Source organism: Mirounga angustirostris, unplaced genomic scaffold, assembly GCF_029215605.1.
Source record: "Mirounga angustirostris isolate CCGP_5_RB_7025 unplaced genomic scaffold, mMirAng1.0.hap1 SCAF_14, whole genome shotgun sequence".
NCBI classification, from domain to species: Eukaryota; Metazoa; Chordata; class Mammalia; order Carnivora; family Phocidae; genus Mirounga; species Mirounga angustirostris.
In genome coordinates this window covers 9133727-9154349 of record NW_026991722.1, presented here as the reverse complement: position 1 = coordinate 9154349, position 20623 = coordinate 9133727, and the positions used below count along the sequence as shown (strand labels likewise).

At 38.8% G+C, this 20623-nt stretch overlaps 1 long non-coding RNA gene across 1 annotated transcript in view; it reads right to left on the bottom strand.

Moving 5' to 3' along the window:
* The window catches only part of LOC135362444 (uncharacterized), a 47670-nt gene extending 41673 nt beyond the window's left edge, over positions 1-5997 (bottom strand). Inside the window, exon 1 of the long non-coding RNA XR_010407146.1 lies at positions 5732-5997. This is a non-coding gene — a long non-coding RNA (uncharacterized LOC135362444). The remainder of the gene's footprint in view (positions 1-5731) is intronic.
* Positions 5998-20623: the final 14626 nt, after the last annotated feature.

Genomic DNA, 20623 nt, shown 5'->3' with positions numbered 1-20623 from the left:
AAAAAAAAGATTCTGTCATTTTATTTGTACAATTGGTATCCAAAGTTTCCACTAATTATCCAATACAAATACTTTTTATCTTGCACATTTTCGTTCTGCTAGGGTTATGATAACAAAACAAAACCCTTGAAGGTTGAAAATAGATTTCATTCAGCCCAGTTGATTTTTGCATACTGATTACATTTTATCCCAGCAGTTAATCATCAAGTTTCATGTCATTTCAGATTTCTTAATTTATACTTATCTCAGACCCCAGACACAGAAAAAAATGTGAATGAAAAAATGTGAAAGCTGACAATGATTTTAATTTCCAAGGCTCTCTTTCCTGCCCATTACAGCTGTTACAACCATGAGTGTTCCTTTTGACACTGAACTCTTCCACTTCTATTTTCCTAATGACAAAGCTGTAATTAAAAGGGAAATATTCTTTATTAAAGAGCTCACGACATGTAACATATGAATTATTACATAACTTGTAACACAATGCAAGACTGGTAGACATTGTTATATTATGTTTATGTATACATCTATCTACCCATCTAGCTATTTATACACATACACACAAAACACCTATTAACACACATATGTATCTATACACATACCCACACACATACACATACTGACTTGAGGGGAAGAAAGATTCTGCCTCAAGGGTCACAAAGAGATTTTCATATATATAAGTCCATTAAAAATCAGACTATTTGGCCTTTAATTGTATGTTTTTTTCATAAGAAGAAATAAACATACTTTGGTACAAATTATATACCATACATTCATTTCAATGGGTTGTGTCTTAAAACAAGTAATAGGCATAGTTTAACGTTGAATATAACTTATTTTTTATATGGTCTTTAAATTTCTATTTTCTTTTTTCTCTGATTATTTTTTGTGTTCTTTTTCTCAAAAAAAATAACAAAAACATTCATCGAATACATATTATGTTCAATATGAATGTTCTTTTCTTAAAATATCCAAGAGGCAAAAAATGATAAAATTCTGATATTTCAAAATGCTATTTAAGGGACACAGTATTGTAAAGATGTAAAATATACACACAAAACCATGTTTATGTCCAAAGAAGGAAATAGTACTACCTGGAAGAAATAAGAAAGATTCCTGTATGTGGTAACCATTAAAGAAACTTTGGAAATAAATGGTTAGTCAGCTATTGTGGGCCATTGTACTAAGAAACAGAAAAAAGAAAGCTTCAGAGATAGGAAAATAAGAGGTAGACTGACAAACATTGAGTGGTCTAACGGATTGGAGAGGTGGAGAAAAAGTACGAAGAGAGAGACAGGGTTGAAAAAGTCTGTTACAACAAAAGGTCAAGCACAGTTCCTAGTCCTAAGTGCCTATTTTAATCAAAGAAAACTTCCAAAATCTTCAGGTTCATAGGGGTCATAAATTCTGATTCAGCATCAGTGATAGCCAGTTAGAAATCTTGAAAGGCATTTGAATATTGAAATGAATTTATGTGTGATGTGTCTGAAAAGGAACTTGCTTTCATTATGGAGTGAAACAATGACCATGGAGAGATGTGAAAAAGGAAAACAATAGACTCATCAGCTCTCACAGTTGGAAGATAGATTAGTGATTTTGTAATGCCACACTCTCGATCCAAAAACCCTTCTAAAACATTCACATTTAGTCTTCAATCTATGTTTAACTACTTTCAAGAACTATTTGTGATAACAATCCAATTTTATTCTTTTATTCTCTGTGATTCCATGGTCTCTTTTATATATATATATATATATATACACACACACACATATACATATATATATATAAACTTACATATATATTTAAATTTTGGCAGTGGAGACACTGATAACTGCTTTTCCAAGTTCTACTCTCTTTTCTTACTAAGGGAACCATAATTTTATTGATGTGGCAATATGCACAGCTAGAACTAGTTAACTTTACAGACAGTATTTCACCTATGGATAGTCACATGACAAAGTTGTAGTCAATGAAGCGTAAGTTAAAGTCTGTTAGCAATTTCTGTACATGTTTTGCTCACTACATCTTCTTCCTCTCTCCCTCTTCGTCTTTCCCCAAAGAAAGTGGGCAAAGGTAATCCTGAGATAGAGAGCCATCTTGTGGCCATGAGGGTGAAACCACCTGCTGAGAGTTCCTTAGATAAGAAAGATAAAGGGAAGCTGGATCCTTGAGAACTCTGAAGCAGATCTGGAAACGTTTGCTTTCTGATTTCTTCTCATGTGGGGTTAATACAAAACCTTGATCTAGTTTAACCATGTTACTTGCAGCCAAATGCAACCCTAACTGATATACTTACTCTGACCAAAAGACTGAAATTCGTGTAGAAAATCTAAAGACTCACTTGCAATTTCTTGACTAAATTTAGATATAACAAGCTCAGTTTTTTATCCATTTTGGAAGTATGGCTTTTTTCCCATAAAGAAGAGGAAAATAATTTAGGGATTTCTTAGATCTATGTTATAACACCGAGGTGACACAAAATGTTGAATCGTCAAGTCAGGATCACAGGAATCACAGACTTTACTCCATAACCAAGTTTTCATTCACCTTAGCAGTGAATCCAAGGATACAAGCAATCATAAGACATAAAGCATTATTCTCTTAGAGACACTCAGTCTGAAACAGCTGCTCAGGATGGTCATTTATCTCTGGCTTTAAGAGGCATTCTGGTTTGGTTTCTACCTGTGGGGGTTGCTCTGAGCAATGAATGCTCAATGATCCTGAGATGTTGAGGAACATCATATTTTATCACATTAACTACATGGCGTATGTGACAATACCCCATTTCCCAGCCAGTCATAAAAATCCATAAACCCCAGATTTCTTTATAGTAAATACCCTAAACAGACCCACCATATTCTGATAAAACTATTTCATGTACAATGACTCTGTTAGCTTTCCACTGGTAAATACCATTTATGAGTTTATTTGAAGATCAGCCTACTAAAATGAGCGTAACAAGATTTGACTGGTGTCATGCCTTCTTTTCAGATTTCTCAGGAAGAGAGAAGGAATGAGTTACAGTCTTCTGACCCTTTCTTTGCCAACCACTCACCAACAAGCTGAACTTGCTATGACCTCACTAATCTTCCTGATTTGGGAAAACTTAAAATAAGTCCTTGCTTCTCAACTATTCCCAGTCTGAGGCCCATGTATGGTAAGTACTAAGCTTTGTGGACTTTGTAATCCAGCAGTTAAGTATCCTTACTAAAACAGTGCTTTTAAAACATTTGTTAATTCCTGGGGTGCTTGGGTGGCTCAGTCTTAAGCATCTGCCTTTGGCTCAGGTCATGATCCCAGGGTCCTGGAGCCTCACATCTGGCTCCCTGCTTGGCAGGAAGCCTGCTTCTCCCTCTCCTTGTGTTCTTGCTCTCTCTCTCTGTCAAATAAATAAATAAAATCTTAAAAAAAAAAATTGTTAATTCCTTTCCAAAACCAAATCAACAAGGCAAAATCTTAACACTGGAAAACATATTTTTCAAATAGACCCAATCCTCAATCCATTTCTGCCAAATTCCATCATTTTAAAATACAACTGTAACAGCCATATTCAACCACAGCAAACCTGTGAGGTTTTATTTACCTCTGTATATAAAGACCACATCAATATTATTCTTTGTTGTATGAAAGCATAAGGAATGTACTAAATTTATGAACCATGATTTCTTACATGAATTATTTATCACTGCCTTTTCTGTTTTTCTTCTATATTGTCTTTATTAACTATTATAAAATAATTTTGAATTTCCCAGAAAATTTTCTTTTACACTCTATACCCTACCTTCATTCAAACCCTCTGCTATTTAGGTCGGTGATTCTCTAGGCAAAACACATCTTTAGTCTCTGTTTTTCAAATTATGATTCTTGATTAGACAAAATAATTTTTTTAAAAAAGCATTTAAAAGCCATAAACCAGAAAGATGTTTAACACTTCTATATACCATCCGTATCAGTTACATAGATACACTTCTAGATTCTATTTGTATTATTTACCACAATACTAGCTGGTTTAACAAGTAAAACTCCAACTGAATAATGGTTTAAACACAAGGTATTTAATTTTCACTCACGTAAAACTGTTCAAAAAAATTCAAGGCAGTTCATGGCTCCTCTAGGCATTGACTGATTCAAACTGACGAACACTTTGCCATCTTATACATATGATTTCAAAGGTTGTTCTGGACGTCTATATCCAGCCAGGAACAGAGGGAGGAGCATGGAAAAACATGGGTGGGAAAGTTCTGAATGCAGGTATAGATGTGATGGAAGTCAATCCTGTTCTACTCTGTTGTCAACAACAAGTTGCCAAGGAGAATAAGAAATGCTATCTGGCTGTATATTCTAGAAGAAAAGGAAATGGGTTCTGATGATTGTGATCAATTCATCCTTAAAACCAATTCTGAGATTCTCCATTTTTTGCTTCAGTCCTCAATTCTGATTCAAAACAGAAGAAAAGGAGTCATTATTTGACCTCCTGCCTAGACATTTTCTAAGGGTGCTAATTACACCCAGGGCATGGTAGTTAGCAGGCTTGATAAGACAAAGATTTTTCTTCATCATAAGGTGTCACACACACACATGAAAGACAGTTATTCCTCATTGGCTAAGTCAGATCTACATTTTTCCGAGTGAATCACATTGGCAAGGAGTCATCTAGCATCACAACACATTCTTTACTTAGCATGCTAATAAAGAGTTCCTATATACCTTTCCTGAAGATCCTTATTTTTCCATGATAAAGAAGAAAGTTTCAGAGGATCCAGTACTAAATAGATACACTCTTTTATCTCTATAAAGAAAGACATCCATGGAAGAGGGCCACCAATTCACATTTTTCTCCTTTCTGTTCTTTTCCTTCTATTTTCTCAGGGTCATATTTCCTCCCTATTCATATTGACTTGATTGTATTCACCCTATTTAGAACACTTTATTTCATTTTGTACGATTTTTTTTTCCACCTTGAACAGAAAGTCCTGTTCTTTCTCTTATGAGAGAATATAGAACTATTGTAGAGATGGTGTATTACCCTCAGTTCAGTCATGAAGATCAACCTGAATTTGTACACACATAGCCCTGCATTAGGAAGCTCCATCCAGAAGAGAAATAATGGAAAAAACTGAAGGCTAGAACTATGGAGATAGCTGTGGAAATAGAAAAAGGGATTGGGGGGGCGGAGCAAGATGGCGGAGGAGTCGGAGACCTGGATTCCGTCTCCTCTCAGGAATTCAGCTGGATAGGGATCAAACCATCTGAACACCTACAAACTCAACAGGAGATTGAAGAAAAGAAGAGCAACAACTCTCTCATCAGAAAAGCGACCACTTTCTGGAAGGTAGGATGCGCGGAGAAGGGAATCCGCGGCGATATTCGGGAAGACAGACGGCGGGGGAGGGGCCTCCGTCGGCGGCTTCTGGCAAGTGATAGAGCCGCGGAGCACAAAATCGGAACTTTTAAAAGTCTGCTCCGCTGAGGGCGTCACTCTGGTGGCTAAGCGGGGGGTGGAACCCCCCGGGACAGTGTGGTCTCAGGACCCTCGGGGTCACAGAAAGACCGGGGGTGCCTGAGGGCGGCAGAGCTCCCAGGACACGGAGCAGGGAAGCCGGCTGCAGAGGCGGAGCCCAGGCGCGGGCTCTCAGCTCGGGGTGGCCATTGACCGTGATCCGCGGCACAGTCGGGCCCCTGCTCCTCCAGCAGGGACCCGACAAGCGGCAGATCCGGGGAGACTCACCTTCCTCCCCCGGGAGGAGCCGCGCGGGAGGGCACCGCAGGGATCTGCTGGGTTTGGGACTCCACCCGGGGTCGGGCGCCAGAGATAGAAACGAGCGGTCACAGGCCGGGTGGGCACGGAGTGCGGCCGGAGACCGGGGAGCCGGGAGTGACTGGCGGCTTTTCTCTGGGGGCGCACTGAGGAGCGGGGCCCCGAGTTCTCGGCTCCTCCGGGGCGGAGATTGGGAGGCCGCCATCTTCACTCTCCGCCTCCAAAGCTGTACGGGAAGCTCGCAGGGAACAAAAGCCCCGGAGAGCAAACGCGAGCAGATTACTTAGCCGGGAGGGGGCAAGGGCGGGGCACTTCCGCCTCCGGCAGAGACGTTTGGAAACCACGGCAACAGGCCCCTCCCCAGAAGATCAGCGAGAACAGCCGGCCAAGACCAAGTTTACCGATCAATGAGAACGGCAGAACTCCAGCGCTAGGGGAATACTGCACGTAGAATTCACGGCTTTTTTACCATGATTCTTTAGTCTTCTAAAGTTAATTTTTTCAAACTGTCTTTTTGTCTTTTTATTTCTTTTTGAATTTTTCTTTTTCCCTTTTTCAACCAACATCTTATCAATCCCTTTTTTAAAAAAAAACATTTTTATTTTTCATTTTTAGAGTCATAGTCTATCCCTTCATAGTAGTCACCCATATTTTTGGCTTATATATATAAGTTGTTCTCTCTTTAAAATTTTGAGATAGTTTCTTCTAACAGATTAAAATATACCCTAAATCTCTAGTATATGGTGTTTTCTATTCCCCTGCCTGATCACATCCTCTCCCTTTTTTTTTTCTTTTTTTAAATCCTCTTCTTTCTTTTTTCAACTTCTTATCAATTCCTTTTATAAAATTTTTTATAATTTCCATTTTTACAGTCATATTCCATCCCTTCATCATATCAACCCTTATTTTTGTACATATATAAGTTTTTCTTTCTTTAAAATTTTGGGAAGCACTTTCTCCTAAAAGACCAAAATACACCCCAAATCTAGTGTGTGGCACTGAGCTATATACCATATAGATCATATTTGATCACATTCTGGTTTTGTTGTTGTTGTTGTTGTTGTTGTTTTGTTTGTTTTTGTTTTTATCTTTATCTTTTTCTTTTTCTTTTTTTTTCTTTTTCTTTTTTCTCTCTTTCCCTTTCTTATCCCACTGCTTCAGGTCTTTTCTGATTTGTTTAGAGTATATTTTCTGGGGACGTGGTTACTCTGCTAGCATTTTGTTCTCTCATTAATCTATTCTCCTCTGCACAAAATGACAAGACGGAAAAAATCACCTCAACAAAAAAAAACAAGAGGTAGTACCGACTGCCAGGGACCTACTCAATACGGACATTAGTACGATGTCAGATCTAGAGTTCAGAATCATCACTTTAAAGATACTAGCTGGGCTTGAAAAAAATATGGAAGTTATTAGAGAAACCCTTTCTGGAGAAGTAAAAGAGCTAAAATCCAACCAAGTAGAAATCAAAAAGGCTATTAATGAGGTGCAATCAAAAATGGGGGCGCTAACTGCTAGAATAAATGAGGCAGAAGAGAGAATCAGTAATATAGAAAATGAAAAGATGGAAAATAAAGAAGCTGAGAAAAAGAGAGATAAACAACTACTGGATCACGAGGGCAGAATTCGAGAGATAAGCGATACCATAAGACGAAACAACATTAGAATAATTGGGATCCCAGAAGAAGAAGAAAGAGAGAGAGGGGCAGAAGGTATAATGGAGCAAATTATAACAGAGAACTTCCCTAATTTGGGGAAAGAAACAGGCATGAAAATCCAGGAAGCACAGAGAACCCCTCTCAAAATCAATAAAAATAGGTCAACTCCCCAACATCTAATAGAAAACTTACGAGTCTCATAGACAAAGAGAAAATCCTGAAAGCAGCTCGGGAGAAGAGATATGTAACGTACAAGGGTAGAAACATTAGATTGGCAACAGACCTATCCACAGAGACCTGGCAGGCCAGAAAGGACTGGCAGGATATATTCAGAGCACTAAATGAGAAAAATATGCAGCCAAGAATACTATATCCAGCTAGGCTGTCATTGAAAATTGAAGGAGAGATAAAAAGCTTCCAGGACAGGGGCGCCTGGGTGGCTCAGTTGGTTAAGCGACTGCCTTCGGCTCAGGTCATGATCCTGGAGTCCTGGGATCAAGTCCCACATCAGGCTCCCTGCTCAGCAGGGTGTCTGCTTCTCCCTCTGACCCTCCTCCCTCTCATGCTCTCTGTCTCCCATTCTCTCTCTTGCAAAAAAAAAGCTTCCAGGACAAACAAAAACTAAAGGAATTTGCAAACACAAAACCAGCCCTACAGGAAATCTTGAAAGGGGTCCTCTAAGCAAAGAGAGAGCCTAAAAGCAACATAGACCAGAAAGGAACACAGACAATATACTGTAACAGTCACCTTACAGGCAATACGATGGCACTAAATTCCTATCTTTCAATAGTTACCCTGAATGTAAATGGGCTCAATGCCCCAATCAAAAGACACAGGCTAACAGACTGGATTAAAAAACAAGACCCATCGATATGCTGTCTGCAAGAGACTCATTTTAGACCCAAAGACACCCCCAGATTGAAAGTGAGGGGGTGGAAAACCATTTACCATGCTAATGGACACCAAAAGAAAGCTGGGATGGCAATCCTTATATCAGACAAATTAGATTTTAAACCAAAGACTGTAATAAGAGATGAGGAAGGACACTATATCATACTTAAAGGATCTATCCAACAAGAAGATCTAACAATTGTAAATATCTATGCCCCTAACATGGGAGCAGCCAATTATATAAGGCAATTAATAACAAAAGCAAAGAAACACATCAACAACAATACAGTAATAGTGGGGGACTTTAACATCCCCCTCACTGAAATGGACAGATCATCTAAGCAAAAGATCAACAAGGAAATAAAGACTTTAAATGACACACCGGACCAAATGGACTTCACAGACATATTCAGAACATTCCACCCCAAAGCAACGGAATACACATTCTTCTCTAGTGCCCATGGAACATTCTCCAGAATAGATCACATCCTAGGTCATAAATCAGGTCTCAACCGGTACCAAAAGATTGGGATCATTCCCTGCATCTTTTCAGACCACAATGCTTTGAAACTAGAACTCAATCACAAGAGGAAAGTCAGAAAGAATTCAAATACATGGAGGCTAAAGAGCATCCTACTGAAGAATGAATGGGTCAACCAGGAAATTAAAGAAGAATTAAAAAAATACATGGAAACCAATGAAAATGAAAACACAACTGTTCAAAATCTTTGGGATGCAGCAAAGGCAGTCCTAAGAGGAAAGTATATAGCAATACAAGCCTTTCTCAAGAAACAAGAAACGTCTCAAGTACACAACCTAACCCTACACCTAAAGGAGCTGGAGAAAGAACAGCAAATAAAGCCTAAACCCAGCAGGAGAAGAGAAATAATAAAGATCAGAGCAGAAATCAATGAAATAGAAACTAAAAGAACAGTAGAACAGATCAACGAAACTAGGAGCTGGTTCTTTGAAAGAATTAACAAGATTGATAAACCCCTGGCCAGACCTATCAAAAAGAGAAGAGGAATGACCCAAATCAACAAAATCATGAATGAAAGAGGAGAGATCACAACCAACACCAAAGAAATACAAACAATTATAAGAACATATTATGAGCAACTCTATGCCAGCAAATTAGATAACCTGGAAGAGATGGATGCATTCCTAGAGATGTATCAACTACCAAAACTGAACCAGGATGAAATAGAAAACCTGAACAGACCTATAACCACTAAGGAAATTGAAGCAGTCATCAAAAATCTCCCAAAAAACAAAAGCCCAGGGCCAGATGGCTTCCCAGGGGAATTCTACCAAACATTTCAAGAAGAATTAATACCTATTCTTCTGAAACTGTTCCAAAAAATAGAAACGGAAGGAAAACTTCCAAACTCATTTTATGAGGCCAGCATTACCTTGATCCCAAAACCAGACAAAGACCCCATCAAAAAGGAGAATTATAGACCAATATCCCTGATGAACATGGATGTAAAAATTCTCACCAAAATACTAGCCAATAGGATCCAACAGTACATTAAAAGGATTATTCACCACAACCAAGTGGGATTTATCCCTGGGCTGCAAGGTTGGTTCAACATCCGCAAATCAATGTGATACAATACATTAACAAAGAAAGAACAAGAATCATATGATCCTCTCAATAGATGCAGAAAAAGCTTTTGACAAAGTACAGCATCCTTTCTTGATCAAAACTCTTCAGAGTATAGGGATAGAGGGTACATACCTCAATATCATAAAAGCCATCTATGAAAAACCTACAGCGAATATTATTCTCAATGGGGAAAAACTGAGAGCTTTCCCCCTAAGGTCAGGAATGCAGCAGGGATGTCCACTATCACCACTGCTATTCAACATAGTATTGGAAGTCCTAGCCACAGCAATCAGACAACAAAAAGAAATCAAAAGCATCCAAATTGGCAAAGAAGAAGTCAAACTCTCACTCTTTGCAGATGATATGATACTTTATGTGGAAAACCCAAAAGACTCCACCCCAAAACTGCTAGAACTCATACAGGAATTCAGTAAAGTGGCAGGATATAAAATCAATGCACAGAAGTCAGTGGCATTCCTATACACCAACAACAAGACAGAAGAAAGAGAAATTAAGGAGTCAATCCCATTTACAATTGCACCCAAAACCATAAGATATCTAGGAATAAATCTAACCAAAGAGACAAAGGATCTGTACTCAGAAAACTATAAAATACTCATGAAAGAAGTTGAGGAAGACACAAAGAAATGGAAAAACGTTCCGTGCTCATGGATTGGAAGAACAAATATTGTGAAGATGTCAATGCTACCTAGAGCAATCTACACGTTCAATGCAATCCCCCATCAAAATACCATCCACTTTTTTCAAAGAAATGGAACAAATAATCCTAAAATTTGTATGGAACCAGAAAAGACCCCGCATAGCCAGAGGAATATTGAAAAAGAAAAGCAAAGCCAGCAGCATCTCAATTCTGGACTTCCAGCTCTATTACAAAGCTGTCATCATCAAGACAGCATGGTACTGGCACAAAAACAGACACATAGATCAATGGAACAGAATAGAGAGCCCAGAAATGGATCCTCAACTCTATGGTCAACTAATCTTCGACAAAGCAGGAAAGAATGTCCAATGGAACAAAGACAGTCTCTTCAACAAATGGTGTTGGGAAAACTGGACAGCCACATGCAGAAGAATGAAACTGGACCATTTCCTTACACCACACACAAAAATAGACTCCAAATGGTTGAAAGACCTCAATGTGAGACAGGAGTCCATCAAAATCCTAAAGGAGAACACAGGCAGCAACCTCTTTGACCTCAGCCGAAGCAACTTCTTCCTAGAAACATCGCCAAAGGCAAGGGAAGCAAGGGTAAAAATGAACTATTGGGACTTCATCAACATAAAAAGCTTTTGCAAAGCAAAGGAAGCAGTCAACAAAACCAAAAGACAACCGACAGAATGGGAGAAGATATTTGCAAATGACATATCAGATAAAGGGCTAGTATCCAAAATCTATAAAGAACTCATCAAACTCAACACCCAAAGAACAAAGAATCCAATCAAGAAATGGGCAGAAGACATGAACAGACATTTTTCCAAAGAAGACATCCAAATGGCCAACAGACACATGAAAAAGTGCTCAATATCACTCGGCATCAGGGAAATCCAAATCAAAACCTCAATGAGATACCACCTCACACCAGTCAGAATGGCTAAAATTAACAAGTCAGGAAATGACAGATGTTGGCGGGGATGCGGAGAAAGGGGAACCCTCCTACACTGTTGGTGGGAATGCAAGCTGGTGCAGCCACTCTGGAAAACAGTATGGAGGTTCCTCAAAAAGTTGAAAATAGAGCTACCATATGATCCAGCAATTGCACTACTGGGTATTTACCCCAAAGATACAAAAGTAGGGATCCAAAGGGGTACGTGCACCCCAATGTTTATAGCAGCAATGTCCACAATAGCCAAACTGTGGAAAGAGCCAAGATGTCCATCGACAGATGAATGGATAAAGAAGAGGTGGTATATATATACAATGGAATATTATGCAGCCATCAAAAGGAATGAGATCTTGCCATTTGCAACGACGTGGATGGAACTGGAGGGTATTATGTTGAGTGAAATAAGTCAAACAGAGAAAGACATGTATCATATGATCTCACTGATATGAGGAATTCTTAATCGCAGGAAACAAACTGAGTGTTGTTGGAGTGGGGGGTGGGGTGGGAGGGATGGGGTGACTGGGTGATAGACACTGGGGAGGGTATGTGCTCTGGGTAAGCGCTGTGAATTGTGCAAGACTGTTGAATCTCAGATCTGTACCTCTGAAACAAATAATGCAATGTATGTTAAGAAAAAAAAAAGAAGAAGAAGAAGAAGGTAGCAGGAGGGGAAGAATGAAGCGGGGGAAATCGGAGGGGTGGACGAACCATGAGAGATGATGGACTCTGAAAAACAAACTGAGGGTTCTAGAGGGGAGGGGGGTGGGAGGATGGGTTAGCCTGGTGGTGGGTATTGAGGAGGGCACATTCTGCATGGAGCACTGGGTGTTATGCACAAACAATGAATCATGGAACACTTCATCTAGAACTAATGATGTAATGTATGGGGAATTAACATAAGAATTAAAAAAAAAAAAAAGAAAAAGGGATTAAAATGAGCCAAATTTCTGAGGTATAAACCGAAGAATGAAATAACACTGGTTGATGGGAAGAAGGACAGACAAAAAAGAGTTGAAAGTAATTTTGAATTTTAACTTTGAGTTGATAAAACAACTGGGGAAATCAGAAGAAGGAAATAACTTAGAAATAAATATGTGTACTCAATTTTAGGTGTATGGATCCACACTGAGAGAGAGAGAGAGAGAGAGAGAGAGAGTAATCACACTGACATTTTAAAAGATAATTTTCTTTAAGAGCACGTTTTTGCTCTCAAATGCCTCCTGGAACACGTTGTCACCATCAGATACTATTAGTGGCTATCCTAGATAATTTGTTTATACTAAGGAAATAACTTTATTTTGCTGTAACTCCCCAAAACACAGACACAATGCGTACATATAATACACGGTGTTCAGTCTTCGGTGGAAGAATTTTCATCAGCAATGCCAGGCTTTTGAGAAGCATAGCACATCACGATGGGACAGCCAGCTGGGGCCGTAGACCCGTCTACTTTACTGTCTATGCAACACTGGAAATGCGCTCCCCAAAGTTTCTGGGCTTCTTCATCTTATTTACCAAAAAATGGAAGTAACAATGAATGTTAATATTTCTTTCAACTCTACAGTCTTAAGAAATTGTGAAGTACAAGTTAACCAGACAATAGCCTTGGAAACCTCTTAGAAGAAAGGGTAGAGCACAGCAAGAAATAAAAAGTTCCCCCCATGCCCTCCCTGGTAAACTCCAACAGATGAAAGGCATAAAAATCATATTCAATTGCTCACCCTTAAAAAGTGATATCAATGATACATTAACAAGTCAGTATCCCAAAACTGTTCAAAGGGGTTCATCTTGGTGAAAATCCTTTGATTAGTGTGCTGTCTACACTCTATGACCATAATGAATATTCAGGAAATATCAATCCAGCACATGGTAACTGTGGCCAGGACACACTATATTGATCGGACAGTTATTATTATTGTAATTTTCCAAACCCATGTATTCATGCACCTCTGATGTACAGGGAATATAAGACAGATCCAAAGAAGAAGACAGAAGAGAAAAAGAAAGAAAGGAAAGAAGTGATAAAAAAAAAAAAAACACAGCTATTTCTATCATTGTATTTTAAAACTTTTAGAAGAAAAAAATTTCAGGGATGCCTGGGTGGCTCAATTGGTTAAGCATCTGCCTTAGGCTCAGGTCATGATCCCAGGGTCCTGGGATTGAGCCCCGAATTGGGCTCCTTGCTCAGCAGAGAGCCTGTTTCTCCCTCTTCCTGCCACTCTCCCTACTTGTGCACTCTCTCTCTCTCTGTTAGATACATAAATAAAATCTTTAAAAAAGAAAAGAAAAGAAATTTTTATTTATTTATTTATTTGCTTATTTGATACAGAGAGAGAGAGAGAGCACAAGTAGGCAGAGTTGCAGGCAGAGGGAGAGGGAGAAGCAGGCTCCCCACTGAGCAGAGAGCCCAATGTGGGGCTCAATCCCAGGACCCTGGGATCATGACCTGAGCCAAAGGCAGATGCTTAACCAATTGACTGACCCAGGTGCCCCAAGAAAAAAATTTTTAATAGAAGAAGTAAAGGAAAGAAAGAGAAGGGAAGAAAAGAAAGGAAAGAAAAGAGAATGAGAAAGTTGCTGCCAAACCCTGACACCCGCTGGTTGCCCCTCAGCACAGGATAAAAAGCATGCAGATCAGAACAAAGCTTCTTCGACACTTACCCTACCAACCAACCAGATTGTTTTCATTGACACAATAGAAGAAGATAGAAACTGAGGGTTGCTTATTACTGTTTATTACTTCTCTTCTTATTAGGGGGAAAATGTGCCTCCAAAAAATAACAATATGTAGATCTTCAAGATTTAGCTGGTAATGAAATCCTGAAAGCAGGTTTACATCCGCAAAATATAAACTCTTGTTTTAGAGGGGTTTCTTCTTATGCTATTGGAGTTTCTCTATACCATGAACATCCACTAATAATGGGAATGCTGTTCTCATTATGACATAGTAGTGAGGGATTAAAAGAGCCATAGGTCCACATGGATCTCTGAAAGTATCAGTACTTGATGTGTTTTTAAACTATTGAATTATTTCTTTTAAATCTCTGCCTTTCTCCCATTGGCCAGGGAGTAGAAAAAATCTCTTCTTCATGATTACCCCTCAAATGTATCCAATACATTTGATCTCTAGTAAAGTCCTTTCTATTGTATAGACCTGTTAACTTGGAGAGTTACCTGTGTCAACTTGTTTGAATCATGTTCATGTTAGCACTGGTTGATCTTTTAACAAAGAGAAAGATCCTAAAAGGATGGAGGTTGGTCTAAGGAGAGAGGCAGAGAAAGCTGAGGCCATCTCAGATGCAGAGTATCTAGAAGTAGAGGGAAGACCTTGAGAGAAAGGGCTATGAAGGGGTTCGGGTGGGATGACTATCAACACATCTGATTCTTTATTAATATTTTATTTATAATGTGCTCATCCCACAGACTTTTTCCATAAATGGTAAGTTGTTCTTCATCTAGTCTATTCCTTTAGTCTATGTCTGGTCTCAGTAGTGTTGGCTTTAACTTAATTCCCCTTCTAGAACTTGCATTTTTGAGTCTAGATATTTAATTAAGGTTTCTTCCCAATTTTTTTGTCCACTTAATTAAAGATAATGCTATTGACCTTTGGTTCTGTTTTCAAGTGGGAGTGGACTGACCTAGTTTTGATTTTGCATTCATATTCAAGTTGAAGAAATGTTTAATTTGGGTTTCTGCCCAAAGTCTCCCAAGGGTGTTCAGAGCCCGTCTGCCTTCCTGAGCCTCCACCCAGCTATGGCGGTCCCAGCGATTCTCCAGTCTCTCAAGGCTTAGCCAGGTCTTAGAATGTTAGGGTACAGTGTGGGTTTTTAAGGTTTCTAATTTGTATTATTGATTCCTGAACCTGTTACCTGGACCCCAGAGAGCTTATATTCTTATCTCAGGAGAAGCCAGTTCTACCCCATAGATATATCTATGCTTTTGAAGAAATTTCCTATGAGACTCGCATTTTGGTGCCAGCCCATGAGTTTACTCCTAGGGTGTATCCTAATACCTCAGAAATAATTGATCTCAAGTAACACAAATATTTCTGGTAAGTATCAATGTTTTGAACTAAGGTCAATAGCAACTTTTAATATACTTAACCTGTGTCGGGGGTCAAATGGAGGTAGTCACCTAATGTGATTTTAATTGTCATATGCAAGAATATGTAGATCAAATATCACTTATACAAGTATTAGTTAAACTTTAACGCTAAGAATTAGTATCCCTCTGGGAGGCACATCACTTCCTAAATAAACATTGTCCAAAAAAAAAAAAAAAAGCAACCCAGCTATTTAAATATATTTGGTACTTTCTTATGCATGTTTTTAAAGACTCTTAGAAGACAAAATTGTGGGGTTTTTTTTTTTTTTTTGGCACAATTTCCTTCATGGAGCATGTTTTAAGAAGTTCTCTCAGACACTTTATCAGATTCAGTTTAAAACAAACAAACAAACAAAAGCCAAAAACCAGCACCGGGTGCTATATGTAAGTGATGAATCACTAAATTCTACTCCTGAAACCAATATTACACTATATGTCAACTAACTAGAATTTAAATAAAAATTTGAAAAAAAATTTTTTAAATTAAAAAACCTATAAGGATGCATCTGGAAAGAAAAGTGCACACGTTTCAGTACCAACTTCCCATAGATTTAACAGAACCAGTGAAATTATCCCAGTAAGAAGACACTCATTATTATTCCAGTGGCGTCTTTCCCCTTTCCATTCTGTCACTGATGGACGCTCTTGGTAGCATGGCCGATCCCAGCTGTCTAGCAACAGTTTATTGCCTTTATCTTCGTACTTTCACTTCACAGAGTGACCAACACCTCTTTCAACTTCTGATTGTGCAACAAACTTGCTGCTGTTGTGTCTTCCTACTACACTCTTCTTCTCACGCAAGTCCTCATTTTACGCAACTTTAAATCTAAAGCCAATGCCGCATGTTCCAGGTAGTCTTCTCTGGTTTCTCCTACAGGAGACTGCCACGAGCCTGACTATTAAAATACATTCGGCTCTTGTGTGGCATTAGCACTTACTCGTGTGTATGATTGACTTAGCTTACTTGACTGCAAATTCCTTCTGTGTGAAAACCAGGTCTAACTCATCCCATTATTTCCAGAACTGCTGAGAACTCAGCGGTTCAATCATTACAGTAATATGAAAATATGCTGAATGAATGAAGAAAAAGTAACCTCTTGAAAAAACTATAATTTCTGGGCTGAATGACTAAGAGAATGTGCAATGGATATAGGTAGATAGAGATACAGATGGAGTAAAAGAGATTGACTATACTTTCCTAGATGGAAGAAAGATGTGGTGAATGTACACCAGCAAATCAATTATAGATGGAACAGTTCACAGTGACTTGCTGTGGTGTGTTTAATTTTAGTTTAAGATATTTGCAAACATTTGACAGCTTGAGCTAATTTAAACAGGCTTGGGTTTTGAAGTGGTATAACTCGGCAGTGGTAAGATGAGCAATAGAAAAAACAGTGTGCTGTGATAACTGGGTGATCTGGTGACAGTTATTTATGCATCTCTCCTGGCTGGTGGCAGAATCTCGTTCTGAATTTCCTAGCAACAGTAATGTGCACATGTGAATATGTCCATGTAAATAGCAGACGCAATGAATAAAGTTTCCATTCGCTCATACAGACGACAGCTTGAATTTCCAGACCTCGTTGATACTAAACCAATGTTTCAAAATTGCTTCAAAAGAGCATTGATACTAAACCAATGTTTAGTAATGATTGGTCCAGTGGACAACATCATATAAAATTTCAAAAAGCAGTCATTAAATTGCCCCGAGCTACTGTGACATGAGCAGAGGTGTGAAAGTAGAAGTGTTACTGTGGTCTATGTATTTCTTTTTTAAGAGTTTATTTATTTATTTGACAGAGAGAGACACAGCGAGAGAGGGAACACAAGCAGGGGGAGTGGGAGAGGGAGAAGCAGGCTTCCCGCCGAGCAGGGAGCCCGATGCGGGGCTCGATCCCCGGACCCTGGGATCATGACCTGAGGCGAAGGCAGATGCTTAACAACTGAGCCACCCAGGCGCCCCTGTGGTCTATGTATTTTGAAGAGGCAGAATTCGCAAGACTTTAAGGAAGCAAACTATTTTTCCCCAAATGGCTAAGATAGGGAACATATAGACCAACAAATACGAAGTGTTTTGTTTTATTTTTCATTTTGAAAGAAATTACTGAAATTTTATCTTAAAATTATTTTTTTTTCCCCTGGAAGAGTTCATAGTCTATCCTGAAGCATTCACTCTATATGAGTCACACATCATTATGCCTCTGAAGATCCCTGGGTCATTTGATTGGCATTGGTTTGGCACTTGGGCTCAATAATGATTATTAAGTATTCCAACCAAGTTTGATTTATACACATGTGCCAATGTGGTATTGATTAACCTTTAATTATGCAAAAGCATCTACATCTTCATAGTAAAATATGCATCTACCTGAACACATTAAGATAAAAAGGGGGAAAAAAGGAGCAATGTAAAGTGATACCCCACCCCATGCCCAAAAAGTCATTTTGAATAATGAGTCATACTATGATGATGCTCCTGAGAAATAATTTTCAGGGTGTGGTCCTGTGAGGTGTCCAAACCACTGTGGCACTAGTGAGACTTGGTACACAATCTAATAATTTAGTAACACATGGCAACTTTTTAACCTTTTATGTGTCAAATGATTAAACAATATAAAAACGACATAGCACAGACTAGGGGCTCAACCAATGTTAGATTGCTGATTCTCATTCCCTCCTCACACCCTTATTGAATGTTATGCAAATGTTATGCAAAGTTATGCAAATTTCTACAAAATATAAAGCTCTAATGGAGGTAGGGTTATCTTCAGTGGTTAAACACCTGCCTTTTATTATAATAAATATATACATTATGTACATAATTATATATATAATTTGTTAATCATCCACATGGCATCACTGATGTCACAAAAAACTGTTTCCGATATAAAGTGTGTGTGTCTCAAAAATAGTCCTAGAAAATGTGGCATGATCCCTGTATTTTAAGATTTGCTGGTGGGGGGAGTCAGTAGTATAATACATTAGCACCTTTATGTTTTCTCAGAGATTTTGTTAAAACGTCCATTATGTCATCCAACAAACACTTGTTTGTGTGATTATTTTCATTGTCATAGGTGCAACCCTCTGCTCAGAAGCACACACAGTGAAACATCTGTGTAGGGTAGTGTTGGGCTCTGGGGTGACCTTGCCTGGCTTAGGGCTCCATCACTTCCTGTTAAGCAAGCAATGTCCTCCTGGAGGCACCAGATGCTTCCCCAACTCTGCACCTAGGAAATGCCCAGTAGGGTAAGCTATCTTAACAAGAAAAATCTCAGCCTTGAAAGAAAAGCACAGAGTCTGGTGGGTAGGAGGAAAAAAAAAAAAATTACTCTTCAATTTGGCACCGCACGAACATTCCCTTGAGAGAAATCATGCTCTAGGATCACAAGGGGATTCACACATATAGTGTAGGTCCCTTAAATTTTTTCCTCCAGTTTTAGGGTTGGTTTTCTAAGAAGAGAATAGAGAGGGAAAAAAAAGAAGTAGTTTACAAAACCAAAGATTGCACAAAATACAAATAAATGAAGAAAACCAAACTAGAAGACATGTTTGAATTTAAAAGTAAATTATACTTAATGTCAAAAAATGAAGGTTGTATATAATGATTGTTCTTTTTGCATATGAAATCAAAGTAGTTGAGCACTATTGAGAAGTTGTAGTTAAAATCGGTGGAGAAATCATTTAATAAATACCTGACTTGGAGTTTTAAACATGCTCTGGCAACATGTTTTCAAAGTTTACTATGAGAATTGCATCGATCCCATTCAAAAGCAGATTCTGGGTCTTGGGGTTATGGTACTAAATCGGATTTTCCCAAAGGGAGGGCCCTGGGAACTCGTATTTTTAACACACTTTTCTTCTGTTTAAGTTCAAAAATGCTATTCAAACACAAAAGGAAATGCATCTTTCAGAATTATCTTATTTAATGATCAGGAGTAGCTGTAGGGAGGCAGAGACAGAGATTCCGGCTCAGTACAGAACGCTGCTCCTCCTCTGGAGAGTAGTCCCTTATCTGAAAATGCCCAACTCTGTTCCAGGGAACAGGGAAGAAAATTTCAGTCATTTCAAATCATTTGCTTCTTCATCGAATTACAGCTGGGGCTCTCTCCTCCCCTGAAGCCGTATGCAGTTTGCCATACTCAGTACCACAGGACTCGCCGAATCAGCCACTGCCAAACTGAGACAACAGACCTCTCAAGATGGTAAATTGCCACACTGTTTCTTCAAAAATGAATAAAACCATTTCAGAAAACAAAAAAAGACTTTGCAAAATTGTGTGGAACCACTAGAGCAAATGGCTCTCTTCACAAGGAGGACTGTGTTGTTTTTGTTTTTGTTTTTGTTTTTTTTCTCCTAGAATGAGATATTTTTTCCTGTACCTACTAACAGGAAGCTTACTCCCCAGAAGGGAGGATGGTGGGGGGATGCGTGAAAGAGGTAACGGGGTATCACTCGCTGTGATCAGCACTAGGCATTGTATGGAAGTGTTGAATCACCATATTGCACACCTGAAACTAATATTACACTGTATGTTAACTAACTGGAATTTAAATAAAAATTTAATAAATATATAGTTAAATTAGTGCTCCTCTACTGGACATTGTAGTTCTCCTGCTTCGTTTTTTATGAATGGTATGATTAATTTCCTGAGTATATGAGTGCATGCACACATACACTTGTACACATAGATACGTGCTTGTGAATGAAATATATATGTGTATACGCAATAAATGAAATTTTTCACCTTAAAAATAAAATTACTGGGCCAAGGGTTATAAATATTTATGGGCTGATATTAAATGGTCTCAAATTGCATTTTAGGGGCGCCTGGGTGGCTCAGTTGGTTAAGCGACTGCCTTCGGCTCAGGTCATGATCCTGGAGTCCCAGGATCGAGTCCCGCATCGGGCTCCCTGCTCAGCAGGGGGTCTGCTTCTCCCTCTGACCCTCTTCCCTCTTGTGTTGTCTCTCATTTTC